This window comes from Diabrotica virgifera, chromosome 4 (assembly GCF_917563875.1).
Source record: "Diabrotica virgifera virgifera chromosome 4, PGI_DIABVI_V3a".
Lineage (NCBI taxonomy): Eukaryota > Metazoa > Arthropoda > Insecta > Coleoptera > Chrysomelidae > Diabrotica > Diabrotica virgifera.
Window position 1 is genome coordinate 141,036,715 of NC_065446.1, and position 18,121 is coordinate 141,054,835.

An 18,121-nucleotide genomic window follows, 5' to 3' on the forward strand; every position below is an offset into this window, starting at 1 on the left:
ATAAAAAATCTCTAATAGTTTTCGATATGTTGAAAAAAATCGATTTTCATTTTGTAACTTCAAAGGGCTGTAACTTTTTTTATGAGCACATTTGTAGTAGGGTAAGTTAGGTTCAATCGAACTATTTTTGACCCCAGAATGGGTGGTATAATATATGACCAATCTTTTCGGGACACCCTGTATAACCGGTACTATAGCGTTCTACGCCTTCCGGTACCCAATCGCCAAGCCTGTCGATCTAGCCAGTCTCTTTCTCAGAGGTAAATAACGACTACTAATTATTATTGTAGCATTTTAAAGTATTTCAGATTTCTGTGCAGATTTTGAGAAGTACCAATGTTAATGTACCTTCATAAAACCAAGCCCTACCAAAACAACATAAACAAAAATTTGTTTGTATTTAAATCAAAAATATACTTACATAAAAGTATTAATTTCAAACTTTATCGTCATTACTAGCAACTTATTTCATTTTCACATAATCCTTTATTATGCCTATTAATGTGATTTGTGTAAAACATTAGCGAAACCATTTCTATACATCATACACATATAAATCAATTTCAAAACAATTTCAACGCACTAATACTAATAAGAATCCGCATCCATTCCATTGCTATTCAAAACATTACCGCTTTTACTAGTAGAATCTAGACGCAAATAGTCAGAAATGTTTTATACACGGTAGCGAATTTTTATTGAGAAATAAAAAAAATGCCAGTAGTCCAGAGAAATAAGATTTTTCTCGTGACACATCCCCCTCCAAGCCGAAACCAAATTTTTTGAGTATTATCGACATCTATATTAATAACCTTTATGTTTCCTGCATCCGATTTTGATGATATACATAGTTATAAACAAATGAAGATCAAAAAATGGTAAATTTTCGATTTTTTCGTCTATAACCAAAAAGTTAAGCATTTTAAACAAATATGAGAGTAAGAAACTCATAAATCGTCTAAAAAATTTCAATATGGCGTTCGCTGAATATGTCTATCCTTATTGGTTGCTTAGAAAATTGCAAAATAAATCGTAAATTTTGAGTTTTTATAAATATTCATAACTTATGTAAAAATTAACTTAGAACCTTCTTATTACACAAATTGCTGAGACTTCTGGTGCTTAAATTATATTTTAAATTTCAAAGCAATTGGTCAAATAGTTTAAAAGTTATTTAATTTGTTTATCCCAAATTCATTTTTTTGCAACACTAAAAATGCCCGATTTCACCAACGATACCTAAATATTTAAGAATTACCTAAGTGGGTTTAGGTACTTCCTAATTCTAAAATGGATTTCACTATACGATAAGAATTGCCTAAACCGCTTAAGCATTATTATCTTACGTTAGGATACGGATTTCGATCTCCCTAAACTTTAGGTATTACTTATCGTTGACAGTCAGGTTATATTTTTACAATTTTAACTAATGTACTTGTGACGTTTGTCAATAACTTGCTTCTTACCTTAATTTTTCTGTTATTCTGTAATATTAGGTATATTAGTTGTAATTTTGTATTTTCTTTTATACATATTATTAATATAATATGTGTTGGAAAATATAGAGATCCTTTGGAGTTTTTTACAGCTCTATTGACAAAATTATGTAGTCTATCTACTACCTAACAAACTGGTGTTGTGTTTCAAAAACGCATTCATGATATAACTAAAAGTGTGTCATTAAAAAATTAATAATAAAGAGCAATTTTCAACATATTATTATTAGGCTATTGATTATATTCAAAATAAAATAGCTAAAAGGAACTACAACGTTAACGGGGTTAACGTTGGTTAACGGGGTTAACGTAAAAGGTAACAACATCTATATATGAAAAAACCGCGGAGTGCTACCATTTAAATGGGTGCGTTTTTGAGAAATGGGAGAATTAGTCCCTGGGCACAAGTTACATTAGGGTGAGTTCTATGCACTTTTGGTACAAACATATCTACATAAAAATTGTTCCTGGATAAATTTCCTATCTAAATATAACTTTTTAAAGTCAATGATACTTTTTTTTACAAAAATGTGTTCAAGAGAAAAAGCACAAAGAAACCCAAAAAAAAGAAATTTTGTTTTTTGTCCCATAACTTTTGTCCACGAGGATATAGGTATAGACATTGCTTTACAAAAAAAAACCTACATATTTCTTCTTTAAAATGTTGTTTAGTAGAGGTAATTAGGATTTACAGTTTTCGAAATATGATTTTTCAAAGTTCGCCACTCACAGCAATTTTGGGCAATTTTCCTTGTTATTTCGCAAATATTGTTCTGTAACCTTTTTCTACGTAACTTTGGGTATATGCAATGGTACACGTAATAGGAATAGAAATCAATTACTTTTAAAATGGTCTACTATATAACGTTTTACGACTTCTTTTAAAGAGATTATGGTTTTTTAAGGTTTTATACTTTTAACGATTTTCAACGAAAACTTTTCGTTTATAAATTTGCAAAAGTCTGTGTGTTATTGCGTCGCCGCTCCTGCAATACTTAGAGCAGGTATATCGATGGATTCTTATGTAGTTTTGCCTTCTGAATCCAAATCTGAAAACGGCATTTCAATATATCTAACCGTCTTCCGAGATAATTGACCTCAAAGTCTAAAATGTGACGTCACAATCCGGTTATCTCCTACAGACGCACTAAACGTCAGCTCAAATGGTTGATTAGGAAGTAGGCTACTTTTTTTTAAATCTCGATTTGCCAAGCATAGGCTATTTACATTTGAGTTTGACACTTCGTGAATGTCAAACTAAATTTTAAATTAAGTATTAATAAACCATCAATGACATTTGATAGTGAATTTAATTATTATATAAAATATATAAGATGTTCAAAAATACAATTTGAGTATAAATATTTTAAAAGCAATAATTTATTAACAGCTTTAAAAACGTTTATACCAGTATAAATACGGCCTCCCCTTTATGATAAATGAACTGTTCCATTTGCTATAAAATTAATATAATATTATGTATACCTAGTCGTTCCCTAAACTCGACACAACTGGCTAGTGATTGTAGAAGGTAATTTTTTTGTTTTTGAGAATTTTGCCGAAATTGGCAAAATTACTAATTATTTAGTAATAATTATTAACTATTTAGAAATTATTTTTTTGTCGAATTGGCAAAATTATTGACTAAAATCACTAGCCAGTATTGTGTCTGTGTACATCCTTCTAATGGAAAAAATATTTGAAGATTTTTCTCAAATTATGGATTCCAAGAACATTTTCATTTATAACTCTTTTATTTTTAATTTGACAAATAAAAGTTATTCTTCATAAAAAGCTCTTCATGTTCTAAGATTTATGATGCAACCATCATATTATAGGGTGTCCCAAAAGTAGGGGAACGGTCGAATATTTCGCGAACTAAACATCGGATGGAAAAACTGAAAAATACGTGTTCAATCATTTTCAAAAATCTATCCAATGACACCAAACACCAACTCCCACTACACCCCCTGGAGGTGGGGTGGGGGGTAACTTTAAAATCTTAAATGGAAACCCCTAGTTTTTCTTGCAGATTTGCATTCGTTACGTAAAAGTAAGCAACTTTTATCCAAGACATTTTTTCGAACTGTGGATAGATGGCGCTAGAATTGGGAAAAACCATTTATCCTGATACCATAGGTAAATTATAGAAACGGTCTAATATCTCAAGAAATACACTTCCAAATAAGAAAACAAAAAGCAGGCTTTTAATATTTTTCGAAAACCTATCGATAAACACTAAACATGACCCTCCAACCCACCCCCTGGAGGTGGGATGGGGGTAACTTTAAAATCTTAAATAGCAACCCCCACTTTTTATTGTAGATTCGAATTCGTCATGAAAAATTAAGCAACATTTATTCGAAACATTTTTTAAAAATGCTGATAGATGGCGCTAATACATCGTATTTTTCCAATTAAAGCGCCATCTATCAACAATTCTAAAAAATGTTTCGAATAAATGTTGCTTAGTTTTTCATGACAAATCCGAATCTGTAATAAAAAGTGGGGGTTGCTATTTAATATTTTAAAGATCCCCCACCCCACCTCCAGGGGGTGGGTTGGAGGGTTATGTTTAGTGTTATTCGATAGGTTTTCGAAAAGTATTAAAAAAATTTGTTTGGTTTCTCATTTGGAAGTGTATTTCTCGAGATATTAGACCGTTTCTATAACTTACCCATGGTATCAGGATAAATCGTTTTTCCCAATTATAGCGCCATCTATCCACAGTTAGAAAAAATGTCTTGAATAAAAGTTGCTTACTTTTACGTAACGAATCCAAATCTGCAAAAAAATCTAGGTGTTTCCATTTGAGATTTTAAAGTTACCCCCACCCCACCTCCAGGGGGTGTAGTGGAGGTTGGTGTTTGGTGTCATTGGATAGATTTTTGAAAATCATTGAACACGTATTTTTCAGTTTTTCGATCCGATGTTTAGTTCGCGAAATATTCAACCGTTCCACTACTTTTGGGACACCTTGTATAAAATTTTATTAATTTTATATGAGGTATATAAAAAATATGAATTTCGATCAAGAGTAAACTACCTTTATAGTTCATAACATTTTAATTAGAATGATATAATTGCACATTAAAACATAATTATTAATTCTAAACTACTTTTCATAATAGAAATTTTCCATATTATGAATTAAAATACGTAAATATACAAAGTTTTCGTTATGACAATGCTCGCATTTTCAGCTTGTTTATAATATAATTTAAAAATTAAATAATATTAATATAAAATATATAATACCTAATATAAAAAATATTATTTTTTAAATTTTTTACGATTGTTTTTGAAATTGCTCATTATAACTTTTTTTTTCTTGTACATGAATAGACTATATATTGCTCAATAAAGAGGGCTTACTTTCTGTTTTTTAAAATGGTGTATCATCTATATTTAAATATGTAATGGAAACCGAGTGATTCTTGGATATTTTTTACCTGTATTATTTAAAATTATTTCTTTTACAAAAATTACACAAACATTAGTCTTAGAAAACATCACTTTAGTTCAAATTATTTAAACGTTGACATTTAAAAAATTTTCAAAATCAAAGTCCATCTCTTCGTTAGCATTAGCTTCAATATCTTCCTCTGACACCTCAGTTTGCAGAACCCTTTGCACCCTTTGCAGAATATTCACAGAACAACTAATTCCTATCTGTCTACAACCGCAGTTTTTTGTACATCCTTTGGTACATTTACATTTACATGCTATTTTTTCAAGCAAAGCTTGTGGTGCAGGAGCTTTGACAGTAAATATTATTAATCCATATTTTGAAGTTTGCCCGGCCGAGTCAAGCGGATCCAAAGTATTACCTATAAAAAATAAGATTAAATCATAACACACACAGTAATACTTCTGACAGTTTATGGAAGAAGAACATTTATACTGACTTAATTAAAAAAAAAATGACAAAAAGTAATTTTTTGCACGATTGATCATTTTTGACTGTTTACCGTGACAGATTTTACGTCAGTAGGTGACATTTACTAGCAACTCGACGGTAAGTAATCCAACTCGACGGTAAGTACTCCAACTCGACGGTAAGTAATTCACTTACCGTCGAGTTAAAAAATCTCTTAATTTTAATTTATTTTTTGAAAGAATAAAGAAAACTAACGAATTATTTATTAATATTGAAACTTATGGTACAATTTGTTAAATTATTTAATGAAATCCCACTTGTTTGGGCTGTGGTTTCACTTCTAACAGAAACTCCTGCAGAATCGCATACATTAGTAGTATCCAACATTTTTTCTCTTCAAATACGCGATCAAAGTTGAAAACTTGGAAATATCAATGCCATCATAAAGAAAAACGGTGGATTTAATCATTGAATATTCTGCCCAGAGGCTTCCAGGAGCTTTCAACTGCATATGTCTTTGAACGAAATATGCCAATAGAGTCTTTTCTTCGATTCTTAAATTCTTGCCTTGGCACCATTTTTTAAAACTTTGGTAGGTATTTTGATAACGGATTTTGGATTTTTCGGGAATAATTGCGGAACACCCTTCTTCCCAAGCCCGTTCAATTTCTTCAAATTCACTTTCGCTCATATTTTAATTTATAATAATCAAAATTGTACTTAAAATTATTGACAACTACATAAAAACTCAATTCTCCATTGTTGTTATGCACCCTAGTTACTACCTAACAACCAAAGTATCTATCTTGATAAAATGAATGAAACTAGTCAATATGACGAAAATGTTTAATTTTATAATTTATAATGGTATCAATCGTGCAAAAAACGTTATAAGCATGTCGAACGTTAAGGGTAACCGATCTCAGACAATAATTGGAGTCGTCGCTCCGCTCCCCCTCCAAACAATTGTCTTCGATCGGTATAAAACCTTTACCGTTCTCCATACTTAATATACTATTAAACAGTGTAAAATTATTTTGCAAAAACACGTCAATTTTTGGCTTACTTATAAACAATTAGAATAACTTTTTAACCGTTACCCGTAGAAAAATTATTTTTTTATATTTGGAAAGACTGAATTTTTATACACATTTAGAAAGATAAACAATTGTCCTAGGACAATTAGGGACGAAGTTAGCCCCCCTTTTTTTTAATTCACATGTTTTTGCAAAATAATTTTGCAGTATTTAGAATTATTTTTTGTCATTTTTTTTAATTAAATTAATAGTATAAATCTTCTTCTTTCATAAACTATCCAAAGTATTACTGTAACTTCATCATTTTCTGACTTATAGCGTTGCAAAAAAAATTAATTTGGGATAAACAAATTAAATACCTTTTAAACTATTTGACCAATTGTTTTGAAATTTAAAGTATGTTTTAAGCAGCAGAAGTCTCAGCATTCTTTGTAATAAGAAAGTTCTAAGTTAATTTTAATATAAGTTATGAATATTTATAAAAACTCAAAATTTATGATTTATTTTGCAATTTTCTGAGCAACCAATAAGGATAGACATATTCAGCGAACGCCATATTGAAGTTTTTTATACGATTTATGAGTTTCTTATTCTCAAATTTGTTTAGAATGCTTCACTTTTTAGTAATAGACGGAAAAAGCGAAAATTTATCGTTTTTTATCTTCATTGTTTATAACTATGTATATCATCAAAATCGGCTGCAGGAAACATATATTATAACCTATATTATAGGTTATTAATATAGATCTTCATACTACCCAAAAAATTTGGTTTCGGCCTGGAGGGGGTTGTGTGACCAACAGGATATTTTTTTTTCCTTATTTCTCTGAACTATTAGGGCCGGTTGTTCGAACGCTAATCAAAAATGATCATTATCAAATATTTAATTACTGTCACAACTGTCAATGTCAACTTTGATGGGTTGCTAAAAATATAATTATTTGTTACAATTATGAAATTTAGTAATCAATTATGTTAATAATTGTTGTTAATTGATTAACTAATCTCATAATTATAATCAATTATGTTTTCAGCAACCCAACCAAAGTTCACATTGACAGTTGTGACAGTAATTAAATATTTGATAGTGATCATTGTTGATTAGCGTTCGAACAACCGGCCCTTAATCTTATAAGTTGTCCGATACTGATTACTGGATTACTGTCGAAGGTCGACATGGTCAACCAAAAAAGAAGATGAATCTGGCGATTTTTATAGTGACATTATTTTATGTGAATCTGTCTTTTGAGTTTATTCCTCCTAGTTCAAATCTTTTCTCCAATTTATTTGTCATTATTGAAGATCTATAGAAATTGCTCTTACTTTTTTTGCTATCATTAGCACAAATAAATACTTTACAATACAACATATATTTACTATGGAACTAGGGTAGCGGATGGATACTACAATATATTATATACGATTAAGTCCGGTATATTTCAGGATCGTGCGTTTCAAACGCTTGTGGTTTTCCACCCTGTATTTCTACTTTGCAAACAACTTAACGCATTGTAGCCCTTAGTAGTCTTATTAGTTTATCGGAAATGTAGAATGCGTTTATGCGTTCATTCCATTTACTTCGTAGCACACTATCTTAGGCTTATTTAAAACCTATGATGAGGTGGTAGATATCGACCTTGAATTCGTTGGTTTTTTACAGTATCTTCTTCTTCTTCTTGCAGTACCGTCTCCTATCGGAGGTTGGCTACCATCACAGCAATCTTAACTTTGTTGGCTGCAGCTCTGAACAACTGTATTGAACTGCACCCATACCACTCCCTTAAATTTCGCAACCAGGAAATCCTCCTACGTCCCACATCCCTCTTTCCCGAGATTTTTCCTTGGATTATTAGTCTTAGTAGAGAGTACTTTTCTCCTCTCATTATGTGGCCTAGATATTCCAGTTTTTTCGTTTGTATGGTTTTTATGACTTTGCATTCCTTCCCCATCTTCAGCAAAACGTCCGGATTTCGCCCGGACAGTCCGGATTTGAAAGACATGCCCGGATTGGCGTCCGGATATGAGAAATGTCCGGATTTGTTTCTTTACTAAAAAAAAATGGAAAACACTTGGCCCAACGGTGGGAACTTCATTCTGCGCAGCACCTAGTTAAGACAAGCGCACTGCTTGTCAACAGCAGACGAGCAGAAAATCGGTTGACAATGAGTTGAGTCTTCTAAGTACGAAAGAAGAACAGATAATAGATCAACAGATGAAGAACAACCTATCCCTGGGTCCAGTACATACTATGTTTATACTTTTCTTTTTCATGAATGTTTTTAAGTTGTTTGTTTTTAATTAAGTAAAAGTGTATTAAACATAACGTCATTATATACTTGCAATTTATTATTTTAACTACCTTTTCTAATTTAATAGTTATTTATGATATAAGTGTTAAAAGTACACGTTTAAGGCACGCATGTGAAAGTTTGCAGTGCACGCACGTGAAAATTCACATGAGTGCCTTAAAAATGTACTTTTTAACACGCATATCATACAATATTTTTTCTACAAACGTAATTACAGGACAATATCTACAAAAACTTTTACTTGAACTTGACTGACATTCCATTTTTATATTTTTTTTGACATTACATCAAAATTGTCTATAGGGTCAATACGAACTGCAGTGCCTTAAAAATTTTAAAGCACTAGTGCCCTTAAAGTAGAATTTTTAACGCTCGTATGGAGTGCTAAAAATTGCATTTTTAACACGGTTGTAGAAATAGTTATTTATGTACCAAGTCAGTAAAGTGACTCTTTATTGAACGAGTCTGATATTATGAGCCGAGCGAGCGTAGCGAGCAAGGAGAATAACAGACGAGTTCGATAAAGAGTCTTTACTGACGTGGTGCATACAAAATTTTATCGCCAATCATAAAAAACATTAACACTTACTTAACACTTACTTAATTACATCTTTTTAATGAAAAATAGTGTGTGTACTTTGTACGCATGAAAGAAGTTATATTTCTATTATCATGATTTCAACGAAATAAATATATTTTAAACAGTTTTATCATATTTATATTTAAATAATATACTAATTTTAATACTTCAAGTAAAATACCAAAAATTAAAAATACCGTTAATAGTTACGTCATTGTTTATGAAATGTAGCTTTCCGCAACGAAGTTGCTTTTCCCGTGAGAATAGTAGAAAATCTAAATAAATATATTTGCTAACAAATTATCAGTACCTAGGTACATATTTATCACCGTCCTATATATAATCGAATTAACAAAAACACCATTTCATACTATATATATTTGCATTAATACGAAACTTAAAAGATTTAAGAATTCTTTTACTTTTACACGAAATAAACATTTCGTATGACAGTGACAGTAATGACAGAAGGCTCTTGCATGATGTCTGATTTCGATGTTTAATCGATAGTTGTTAGGTATCAATATTAAATACCTAATTACTAAATCTGTAAAGTTTTGATTTATGTTTTATAAATATAATTGCAAAATACTACAGAATTTAATTTTCTGACATAAATTTAATTAATAGTAACGTAAATTTTGTACAATATTTTTAATAATTAAAGTAAATAAATTTTAAGGCCACTCAAATAAATAATCGATTACTGCCATCGACCACTTACATTCATTCTCAGTTAATCTGATTAATCGCGGCAGGTAAAGTAAAATTCTTTTTTCAGTACAATAAAGTGTTACTTTACTGTCGCAAACTAGTGCAAATGAGTACAATAATGAATGACTTTAGTGTCGGTTGGCGATAAAAAATATTTTTTTATATCGTTCTGTAATATTATTTTCTAGGTCTAAATTATGTTAAAATATAGGTGTATATGTACTAGGTTGTTCAATAAGTTTTGCGGTTCGATAAGAAAAACACAATTTTATGGATTGCAATAAACTTTATTATTCAGTATATTCTCCTTGAACAACTTGTTTCAACGAGATTCCAATTTACAAATTCCATCCCTAAAGTGAGAATCTGGAAGGGTTGTAAAATACGCTTCCATAGCTGTTATTGACTTCATCATTTGATGAAAAACGCTTTCCACGCATGAATTTTTTTAGGTATTGAAATAGATGGAAGTCACTAGGTGCCAAATCTGCTGAATAAGGTGGATGCTCCAACAATTCGAACTTTAATTCATGGATTTTAGCCAATGTTAAAATGCTCATATGACACGGTGCATTATCCTGATGAAAGAAGATTTTTTCTTTTGCAAACCAGGTCTTTTTTCTCGAATTTTTTCCTTCAGCTGTCTAATAGGTTACAATAATATTCAGAATTTATTGTTTTACCAGTTTGCAAGTATGTAATCCACAAATAAAATTCCTCTCGCATCACAAAAAACTGATGCTAACACCTTCTTAGCCGATTTGTGGACGCGCACTCGTTTTGGAGCCGAAGAACCAGGTTCACACCACTCTTTAGCCTCTTGTTTTGATTCAGAATCATGGTGATAGACCCAAGTCTCATCCACAGTGATGAATCGACGCATAAAATCTACTTTAACCTTTCGAAAACACTCTAAATGCTGCTGAGAAAGTCGAATTCGAATGTGTTTTTGTTCCGTTGTTAGCGAATGCGGCACCCATTGTGAAGACAGTTTTCTGAAACCCAATACTTCAGTTAAGATATTGCTTACACTGACCAATGAGATCCCTAGGGCTTCTACTAAATCTCTTTCAGTCACTCGACAACTTTCCAACACCTTATCCTGTATTTTTTCTACGATTTCTGGGGTTGTTACTGTTTTTGGACGTCCTTGCCGTGGATCGTCTTCTAGGCTTGTACGACCATGTTTAAATTCAGCTACCCATCTTTGTACTGTACTAATGAAAGGGGAAGAGTCCTTATACACTTTCAATATTCGTTCATAAATTTCATTTGCTTTTAAACCTTCCAAAAATCAAAATTCAATCACTGCACGATACTTGATTGTTTTCATTTTGATAAATAGTGTGACACGTCAATAATAAATGGCTTGTAAACAAAGAATGAATTTACAGATTGGCATGAAACTTAACACACGTTCATATGAAGAGTCTACCAACATAACCTAAAAAATGTATGCTGGTACCAACGCCCACTCTTATCGAACCGCAAAACTTATTGAACAACCAGTATTTTAAACTGGCAGAGATTTTCGATGTTAGTTGCATATTGTAGCGAAACAGCTGTACTTTTTAATTGTGTCATAAGCGTTTCGCATATATGTACAATGTAGAGGTAGCAGCACAGTCAAATTGACATTTTACATTTTCTACAACCCCTTGGACTACCCCTGTCCGGATCTGGCCTTAATAAATTATAACCCTACGAATGCCTCAATGTTTTTGATGTTGATCTTTGTACAAGCTTCCATGCAGTATAGCAGAAAGGAGAAAACATAGCACCTTAACATTTTCGTTCTTAAGTTTATATGTATGTCCCGGCTGCAAAGGGACATTTTCATTTTGACAAATGATTGTCTCGCTATCTCTATTCGCCTCTTAATTTCTCTTGTCTGGTCATTAGTATCAGTGAAGCAAACCCCTAAATATTTGTAGGACGTAACTCTTTCAACTGGCTGATTATTAATTTATGGTTAAATTCACATTGGTGTATAGCTTCTTTGTTACAATCATGAATTTAGTCTTTTTGATGTTTAGTTTTAGACCATACTTATTGGTATGAGTATTTATGTTTTCCATCAAATACTGTAAATTTGCTAGGTTATCTGATACTATTAGCGTGTCATCAGCGTATCGTATATTGTTAATTAACTCTCCGTTAATGTTCATACCAATGTCTTACTCTAGGAGCGCTTCCTGACATATTGTTTCGCTATATATATTATTGTGTTTCAATTTATCAATCAAAGATAGAATAAAATTTTTTATTTTTTTTAATATAACGCGGGCACATAAATTTGATACACCCTGTATATTGATTTGTAAATATTTATTAGAAGTTAGCTTTCAACGAAAGGTGGTTTCTCCTTAATGAATTTTTCCATGAAGAATATTAAAAACATTTTTCTAAATAAAAGTGAAGTGAAAGTTATTTAGGATTAGTATTTTAAACCGATTGTTTATTACGGGAAAGATAAAAGCCATAGGTAATTAGTTCTTAGAAAATTAAGGTAAAGAAAGTTTGGAATTTTATTCTTTTTGTTTAACCCCGAGTAAATTTTGTAGAATTTCCCGAAAATAATTAGTATGATGGTAAGAATAATTTTGAAAGTATGAGTGGGTTTTCGAATGAAAAAAAGAATGGGGAGAGAGAAATGTTTCTGCTTGGCTTGGAAATTTGGAATGGGGAAAGTTTTGTTTGAATGTTGAGACAGTTTGGAAAAGAAAAGATCATTGTGTTACCGGCAGCCGAGAGGAGCAGTCAAAAGTTTTCGTGAGTAGTTCAGAAGCAAGTACTAGCGGTTGTGTTTGATAAGTGAGAGTAGCTGAAAAGTGGAACGAGAGACAAATCAAATCGAGAAGAAATACCTCTTTGATTCTGTAAAGTCCAAGAGAGTAAGTTACAAGAATTATCGTTATTAAAATTATTTGTGACACCAAGTAAAAAAGATACTTCTTGGGTCTCAGGAGATTATTGTTGAGAGAAAGAGAGGAAAGAGATTTGGAGTTTATTGAACGAGTCCTGGTCAAAGGAAGCCTGGCTTGTGTTTTGGAGAAATAGTTGCTGGTATCCTGCTGGATTGTTTACTGAGAGCGGAGAGGGCTTTGATTGGTAGCCTAACATAATCAACAAGGAGGAGCTGTTTGGGTCAAGAGGAGACATCATTGTGTGTGAATCAAAAAGATCAGTCAATAACCTATGTGATAGATTTTTTTTTATAATCAGAAGTTAATTTTTTTACGTAAAAGCATATGAATTTCAGATTCCAACATTTCAAAAATTTAATAGGAAGTATAAGTAATTTTGCGAATACCAAATTTGTTTGTTTAGCTGGGTTTATTAATGGTATCAAGAACAAAGCGATAAATATTTGTTTTAATTAGATTAATTTATATGGTAAAAGTTTCTTTTGGACAGTTATGCCCACAGAATTTAATTGATAAATTTAGAGAACATTGCTTTTGATAATAAAGGTAATTGTATGTTTTTATTTATGATTTTTCTATTTATTTCCTTTTCCTATTTTATCCCGATAAGGATAAACTAAGAGATACTGAAACCACGAGAGGAGATAAGTATAACATAAGATAATTTAGACATTTTTTTATATTATAAAAAGGCACCCTGAGATTCTTTCTTAATCTTTATATATGATTTGCGTTAATTAAATAATTGATCAAGTAAATAATAATTAATATAAAAATAATAGAAAGCAGATCATAACAATATATATTGAATAGTAGTGGAGAAAGCACACAACCCTGACGCACCACAGTATCTACCTCACCACAAAAATCTAGTCCGTTGCTGATCGACCAGACCTAAAACCACTTTGATATTCGCGAACAAGCTCCTCTGAATACGCACTTCGAATCAATTTGTATACTGCGTTAAGAAATGTTAGACCCCTGTAGCTTATGCATTCCCTTTTTATGTATCGGACAAACAATTCCCGTACACGACCCTTCTGGGATTTGTTCCTCATTCCAAGCTCTTATTGTTATTTTATGTATCTGATTAGTATGAATATCGCTGCCACGTTTAGAACCAGATAATACCCTCTATGGTTGGGGAGCCCAAGCGGAGATTTTGCGTGTTACTCGAGCGCGTCAGAAGATCACATGGGGAAAAACCTTACATGGACATACATGGGCGTGCGTTGGGGATAGTCCGTTGAAAAAATCTATCTTTAGAAAAATTTGAAAACGTCAGAATAAGACAAGGTAACTTAAGTACACGAAGAACAGTATATATAAAATATATCAAAAATCTGACTATTTGAGCGGGGCCTAAGGAAATGGGTGAGTCACAAAGTTTCACAAGAGAAAAGCGATTATTTCGAGAAATAAACGTCAGATCCAAAAAATAAAAATACGTGTTAAATATTTTTCAAAAATCTATCTAATGATACCAAACACGACCCCCCATGGAGGAGAATTTAAAATTTTAAATAGGAACCCCGCGATATTTCACGAAATGAACATCAGGTCGAAAAACTGAAAAATACGTGTTCAATATTTTTCAAAAATCTATCGAATGACACCAAACTCGACCTTCCACGGAGGTGGGGTGGGGGGTTACTTTAAAATCTTAAATAGGAACCCCATTTTTTGTTGAAGATTCCTTACGTAAAAATAAGTAATTTTTATTCAAGACATTTTTACGAATTATGGATAGATGGCGCTATAGTCGAAAAAGTAAACGATTTTTAGAAATGGAAAATTACACTAAAATGAGAAACTTAACTGTTTTTTGGTTTTAGGACGCAATCTTCACAACCCAATAGGTCCCCATGACGCTTTAGTAACTGCAATGTTAGCATCCAAGCTCCCCACTCCCTACTTATTCAAACACTAGGAGATACAACTGAAGATTGTAGTTAACAACACAAGTACATAAAAGATGGCGGAAGAATTAGGTAAAAGACAATACACAACAGAAATAGAAAATGTAATCCTTTCCACAGGATCTATCCAAGAGGGTACAACACATTTTAGACAGTTTCCTATATTATTTATTATACATATTGCATACATTGAAGCTTGTCACGCACGGGGAGCTATACTATAATATATTTATTATATCTGATACATTACAGAAATATCGCTCACTATAGTAATGAGTGAGGAGATGAGTGCGATATATTATAGTATACCTGGAATATGCCTCGGCGAGCGATAGTTTATGTTTATACATATTAGGGCATTTCGTTCCACACTATACTCATCCTCACTTTTCAGTCTACCAAACCGAAGTGCGGTTTGTTTATAATTTATGACCTATTTCGTTCCGGCTATTTAAGTTCTAGACTTCAAAAACGCAGAGCTAGGGAACTGTTTAACTAGGTGTGTATAGGGGTCGCCAACTTCTTGAAAATTTCAAGATCTTTTCTTGACAAGACAAGATCAAGACAAGAAGTAATTTTAGATTTCAAGACAAGACAAGAAGTCTTATGTCAATACCAAGATTTCTTGTCAAGAAAACAAGAAATCTTGAAATATCTTGACTCATAATGAAAACTCGATAACTTGATAATAAAATGATGAAAACTTGATAATAAAAATTGTGATTCCAATTGTGAACCAAGTGATTAAAAATTTGCACTTACAATGAAGTTATTTTGTTAGATAACTTTATATTTACATAATATAGGATAAAAGTTTTTAGACCAAAATGAAGGTTACCCTTTATAGATATCATTTAAGCCATAGTTGAAAAACATTGTAATTGGAGTTACAATGCTTTTCATATCAGGTGTCGATTTATGAGTTATGCCAATTGATTTTTTTTTCTTACAATCAAGTACATTTCATTTTTTACAGTGTTAATTAAATAACCTGGTGACACTCTTGGAACGATAGAGAAGAAATTCCCTTAACACCGCCAGAAAACACAGCATTCTAAAAACGTTGTGGAAAGTGGAATATCCGGGAAAACTGTTTATCGTTTATCAATAATGTTTTAACCAAAAGGACTTTTCGGGTAAGAGTTTCAAATTCAAATAATGGTCTAAAAGCACGTATCCACTTTGTTGGTGCTCCGCACTCCTGCAACTGCTCCACATAGTGGATACGTTGACGCTCCTTCTCAGTGCAACAAAGCCCGCTCCGCCTCGGTGCTCCAATCGGTGGAGGTTTATATACAGGGTGTTTCAAAAAGTTATGTCATAAATTAAATCACGCATTCCGGGGACAAAAATAAATTGATTGAATCCAACTTACCTTAGTACAAAAGTGTACACAAAAAAAGTTGCAGCCCTTTGAAGTTACAAAATGAAAATCGATTTTTTTCATATATCGAAATCTCTTAGAGATTTTTCATTGAAAATGGACATGTGGCATTCTTATGGCAGCAACATCTTAAAAAAAATTAAAGTGAAATTTGTGCACCCCAAAAAAATTTTATGGGGGTTTTGCTCCCTTAAACCCCCCCAAACTTCTGTGTATATTCCAATTAATTCATTATTGTGGTACCATTACATAAACACAACGTTTATAAAACTTGTTTGCCTCTTAGTATTTTTTTGATAAGCCAATTTTTATGGAGATGTGGCTTCTTTTTTAATATGTTTACATAAAAATTCTATGGGGGTTTTGTTCCTTTAAACCCCCCAAATGTTCGTGTACGTTCCAATTAAACTATTATTGTGGTACCATTAGGTAAACATAGTGTTTTTAAATTTTTTTGCCTCTTAGTCTTTTTTTGATAAGTCACCTTTTATCGAGATGTGGCTTCTTCTTCAAAATATACCTAAAAATGTAAATTATAAATAAATTTTCAGATTATTAACAGGTATCATAGGTATTTAACCATATACAAATATGTGGTGGATTCGACAAATATTCAAAATATGTCGATAAACACTGGCTTATCGAAAAAGTACTAAGAGGCAAAAAAGTTTTAAAAACATTGTGTTTAACTAATGGTGCCACAATAGTAATTTAATTGGAACGAACATAAAAGTTTGGGGGGGGGGTTTAAGGGAGAAAAACCCCCATAAAATTTTTATGTGGTGCACAAATTTCACTTTAATTTTTTTTTAAGATGTTGCTGCTATAAGAATGCTACATGTCCATTTTTAATGAAAAATCTCTAAGAGATTTCGATATATGAAAAAAAATCGATTTTCATTTTGTAACTTCAAAGGGCTGCAACTTTTTTGTGTACACTTTTTACTAAGGTAAGTTGGATTCAATCAATTTATTTTTGTCCCCGGAATGCGTGATTTAATTTATGACATACCTTTTTGAAACACCCTGTTTACAGAAGCGCATTCCGTATCGATTGGAGCAGTTACATGGAGCACAGAGCATCAACATAGCGGATATGTGCCTTGAGAATCGTACTATGAGTATTTAGAAGTACACTCGGTCTCTCGTCGTCCTTACTACTCTATTTGTTGTCATTTGGCTTATGTGGTCGTTCCATTCTTACCCTTGTTGTTCACTTTATACTGTACTTGTTCACTTTATACTGTATGTATATCTGTACTTCTAACTCCGTGTCATGTGTCTTACCAAATTATTCGAAGGGTTTTCATCTCTGCTGTTCCTAGCATTCTTTTTATTCTAGTTGTATCAGGTCGTGTTTCTGCCGTGTATGCCATTATTGGTCTTATCACTATTTTGTAAATGTCTCTCATTTCTTTTCAGATATTTATATTTCTCCATATTGTTTCAGCCAGGCAACCTGCGACTCTGTTTGCTCTATTCAAGTGATCTTCCACTTCTGTTTCGAGCTTAGCGTAGCTAGATACTGTGATATTTAAACTAATCATTTGTTCTATTATCTTACCCTCCAGTTCAAATTTACATCTTAGTAGATTTGCTATTATAAGCATGCATTTTGTCTTTTGAGAAGAAATTAACATGTTAAATTTTCTGGTGGTTCCCCAGGGAATCTCCTTGTCTTATCCCATTGCCAGCTTCAATTGGGTCAGTTATAGTTCTTCCACTCTATCTTTTCCTATGGATGAAATTATTCACGAATTACTTTTTATACTATACTAAAATCACAATAAAGATGTACTAGAAATAAACAAACCAAGACACGTTGAACGTTAAGAGGAGTACTCCCAAATCATATTTTACAAGGTATGTGTTACA

At 32.0% G+C, this 18,121-nt stretch overlaps 1 protein-coding gene across 4 annotated transcripts in view; it reads right to left on the minus strand.

Annotated features, from left to right (window-relative positions):
* The window catches only part of LOC126883163 (tyrosine-protein phosphatase non-receptor type 11-like), a 525,151-nt gene that overhangs the window by 79,059 nt on the left and 427,971 nt on the right, over positions 1 to 18,121 (minus strand). The window lies entirely within an intron of this gene.